We start from the raw sequence: 5,000 nt of genomic DNA, 5'->3' as shown, positions 1-5,000 counted from the left end.
TGGGAGTAAGGAGAAAGGTACACAGATACACTCAACAACAACATGACGAGACGCTACATTAAGTCACACACATATACACCAGGAGGAGGAGCAGCAGGAGGAGCAGGAGGAGCAGGAGGACGAGGACGAGGAGGAGGACGAGGAGGACGAGGAGGAGGGAGTTCGAAAAATCCATCTACTGTACATCGACTTGGGTGTTCATAACGAGAGAGAGAGAGAGAGAGAGAGAGAGAGAGAGAGAAAACCCTGACCTGAGGAAGATGTAACATTTGGCAGGCAGATAAGTACACGCCCTCGTAAGTCTACATGACACACACACACACACACACACATATCTCTTCATGTAAACACCCATTTTCTCTTCCCTAACTAAGGTGTGTGTACCCTGGAGCTTTTTTTAGGAAGGTGAGGGAAAGTGAGAGGAGAGAGTGAGGGTGAGAGGAGAGAGTGAGGGTGTGGTAGAGAGTGAGGGAGAGTGAGGGAGAGTGATGGAGAAAGGAGAATTTAAGGAGGAGCTTTTGTGTGTGTGTGTGTGTGTGTGTGTGTGCTCAGGTGTTGTGATACTGTGGGGATTGAGGGTGAAGGAGTGGGTAAAGGTGTCAATGGTGAGGGGAGGGCATCAGAGGGTGAGTGAGGGTGTCAAAGCTCTATCTGTCCCAACACAACGACACCCATGAGACCTTCTTCCTCCTCCTCATATATCTTCCTCACCCTCTTCTTCCTCCTCCCCTTCCTCCTCTTCCTAGTAGCTTCTCTTCTTAATATTTTTCTTCTTTTTTTATCATCACATTTCTCCTTCCCTCCTACCCTCTTTCCTCCCTCCTTCCTCCACCTTTTCTCCTCCTTCCTCCCCCTTCTCCCTCCTTCCTCCCTTTTTTCTCCCTCCTTCCTACCCTTTCCTCCTTCCTTCCCCACCCCTTCTCTCCTCCCTCCTTCTCATTATCACCTTTTATCAGCATTTCACACCATCACCCTCCATTATCACCCTCTATCACCCTTACCAACACTCATGAGGCTGTATCACCACCACAACAACACCAACAACCAAAACCTTTTAATAATTATCTAAGTCAACTTTTACGGTGTCCATCAAATTAAAACCAAATCGGAGTTTCTTTTACCTCCTCCTGGGTATTAACAAGAGGCAGAATAATCCCTTTAATGCGCCTGGATAATCTCGACTAAGCTAAGTGGATCAGTACAGTATAAACATTCTTAGATTCCTTCTCTGCTTTCTGGTGTTTTAATGTGAGCTAATTTATTTGTTTATGGTCTGTTTGTCTGTTTGTCTGTTTGTCTGTTTCTTGATTTATTTTTTACGACTGTGTTTTGTTTACCTGTGTGTGTGTGTGTGTGTGTGTGTGTGTGTGTGTACTCATCCCCTTTACCACCTCTCCACCACTCTCTCACACCACTTTCCACACCACCATGTAGTCAGCTAATACCCCGTCCGTCTAATCATAAAAGGAGGAGCTATCGTAGGGTATCGTAAACAGAGGAGGTATATATCGTCTTTAGTAAGTCTTGTGGGTAAATATCGTAAAAGAGAAAACGATAAGGAGTACAAACAAGATGACATGAGACTATAAGAGAGAGAGAGAGAGAGAGAGAGAGAGAGTTGAGTCTGCCAGTGTGAACATTTGTCTTCATACACGTCATTGTTTACATGCAAGAACACTTTCCACCTCGGCTAGGGAAAGTAGTTCCTCCCACAATCCACTACTTACCGCAAGTCTCTCTCTACCGCGGTGTGTGTGAGGGGGTGTGCTTCCTCACCAACTGTGCCAATCCTACTTGAGCTTTGTGAGGATTTTGCATCTATGGTCTTAAAAAACACCTTTACCTAAATTCGTGGTGTTTTTACTTGATTCAAATCTTTATAAAATGGTCATTATTATCCGTTACTTTATATGTTTAGTTTATTTGTTTTAATATAAATAATAATTAGTGAAAAAAAGAACAAATAGCGAATGTGTTCTAAAGTGTGAATTTATTTGTGACTTCGACGGTAAATATTCTTAACTTAATTATTTTACACTCATATCTTGACAGTTTATCTTTTCAAGTTGTTATATCTTTACAAACATTAAATTCAGCATTAAAGTGAACCAAAACTGGGCATTATTAAGTTATACATGGATTTATTTACGATATATCAACAATAATCGAGCGTTATATATGAGCCAATGAGCTGCAAGGAATAGCCAGGGAGGCGGGGCTTCTTAGATTATTACGGTCAGCTAAACACAAAACACTTATTCCGACGTTTCTTTCAGGTGTATTTCAGTCATCACAGCAAAGGGTACATGAAAGGTGTATTTACTTACCTAGAGGTGTAATGTCCTTGTGTGTGTGTAGGTTTATGCTTTTACCAAGGCTCGTGTGTGTGTGTGTGTGTGTGTGTGTGTGTGTGTGTGTCAACCAGGTGTACCGGAAGCTGTTAAGGTCAGGTGAGGCAGGAAGTGGTGAGATGGATAGGCGCTCTTGTACACTTTTATACAAAAGCAAAATATATTTATCTATCTTTAACAAAACTAACCTAACCTAACCTAAACTAAACTAAACTAACTTCAACACACTAAGTCGACATCTCTCTCCAACACATCAAAACAGCTCCACCTCTTGAAAACTTTTAATGTACCTGATGATTAATGAAGCCTTCGAGCGACAGTTTTTAATTAACAGAATGACCTGGTGACCTGATGACCTGGTAATTTAGTGACCTGGTGACCTGGTAACGTGGTAACATGATGACCTGATGATGTGATGACCTGGTGACCTTGTAACGTGGTGACATGATAACCTAATGACTCGACCTGGTGTCCTGGTGACCTGGTGACCTGATGACCTGGAACCACACAATCGACTTGGGGAATTATAAACTTTGAAGCGATCTAACAATAACTGAACGACGGTACGACCCGGGGAGCATATGGAGACCTGGAAAACGACCATAAAGACCTGAAAAAATACAAAAAAATACCTAAAAACGACCAAAAATACCTGAAAAACGACTTGAAAACGACCAGAAACATCTAAAAAATAAAACGACCCAAGGAGCCTGACAGGTCACCCCCAACTTTCTCGTAGTGATCGATAGCTGACATGTGGACTCGTCTACCAAGAGATGAAACTCTGCTAATTTTCACCGATATAATTTTTGATCATTTTTTATTTGTCTCTATGTCCACGGAGGAGGAGGGGGGAGGGATGATATCCTCCTTCTCCCTTCCCTCTTCTCTCTCTCTCTCATCGTGGTTATTGGGTTATGTGAGGACTCTGTTGATTTGTCGTTCTGATTATTGTTGTATTCATAGCAGCAACATTCATCGACATGGGGGCTTTCTCTTTCTTTCTTTCTTTCTTTCTTTCCATTCGTCTTTGTTGCTCTCTCTCTCTCTCTCTCTCTCTCTCTCTCTCTCTCTCTCTCTCTTGAAATTCAGGAGTTGGATATCACTGCCTCATAGTTTCTTTCAGTGATAAATTTATTCACGCGTATTTTCATGATTTATTGCACACGATAATAAATGAAAACTGACGCTGACAGATATTTTTTTTTTTATTTTTTTTTATTTTTTAATACATTGAGTAATTTCATATCAGTGATGGTACTTGACTTCATGAGTTTTATTTGTCGCTGGTTTGTGAGTTAGTGAAGCCATAGATTGAATTAAGCAGGTATTGAACAGGTATGCAACAGGTATGGAACGGGTATGGAACAGGTATTGAAAAAGTATTGAACGGGTATGGAAAAGTATTGAAAGGGTATTAAAAGGTATGGAACAGGTATGGAACAGGTATTGAACGGATATGGAACAGGTATTAACAGGTATGGAACAGGTATGGAACAGGTATGGAACAGGTATTGAACAGGTATTAACAGGTATTGAACAGGTATTGAACGGGTATGGAACAGGTATTAACAGGTATTGAACAGGTATGGAACAAGTATATACAGCTTAATTATATTTTAAATTAAGAGGAATATTATTAACAAATATTATTGGAGAAATATTTAAGAAGTTTACTCAAAGGTGGAATACATTTTAAGTCATCCCCCTCCCCATCGTCACTAATTACAGGTAACAGATTATCTACCTGTCTGACTTCACTCACGACAAAACATTCTGAAGATAACATGTCGTTTTTTTTTTTGCGTAAACTGTAGATTTTAAACCGTAGCGAAAGGTTTTTATTTAAGTTGAAAAAGAAGTAATAGCAGCAAGAAATATTCACGGGAATTCAACAGCTTGTAAGGAGAAAAAATTTACAAGAGAATGAAGTGTGTGTGTGTGTGTGTGTGTGTGTGTACAATATGTATGTATACTTACGTGGGTGTGTGTTTTATCATCCTGCCTATTCCCTTCTCTCTCTCTCTGTCTTCTCTCTCTCAGTTCGCAGTTCCCCTCTCTCTCTCTCTCTCTCTCCAGACCAGCCCCAGAAGAGAGAGAAGCTATAGGGCCGCGTTATTATCAAAAGGGGTTCAGCTTTAGTCTTCCGAGGATATATTAACCTCCCCAACTCTCCCCAGCCGGGTGTGGGAGATGACGTCAGAGGTGGGAGAATAGGAAATAGGAATGGGAGATGGGGGAATGGGGAGAGATGGGAGGAGATGGAGTGGGGAATGGGGAGAAGGAAGAAGATTGGAATGAGGAAGAAGATATGGAGAAGAAAAAAAGAAAGGGAATGGGAGGTGAGGGAACAGGAATAAGAATGAGAAGATAAGAGAATAGGAGATAACCATTGACTATACAAACAGAGATAGAGAAAGTCAGGGGTAGAGAGAGAGAGAGATTAGGATGAAGGAGATGAGGAATAAGGAGCCTTTTGAGAAGGGAAAAGAAAGCCGTGAGAAGAAGAAGAAGAAGAAGAAGAAGAAGAAGAACGCTTATGGTGTTGTGTGGGGGATTTTATTTCATCCCCTTTGAGAGACAGACCAGTCAGAAGTTTATGAAGATAAGGAAGGTATATTGGGGATTAATCAGAGGGAGTTGAATGTG

Source organism: Homarus americanus, unplaced genomic scaffold (assembly GCF_018991925.1).
Source record: "Homarus americanus isolate GMGI-L3 unplaced genomic scaffold, GMGI_Hamer_2.0 scaffold16022, whole genome shotgun sequence".
Classification (NCBI taxonomy): Eukaryota; Metazoa; Arthropoda; class Malacostraca; order Decapoda; family Nephropidae; genus Homarus; species Homarus americanus.
The sequence above is the reverse complement of the archived record's forward strand: the minus strand, read 5'-3'. Positions refer to the sequence as shown.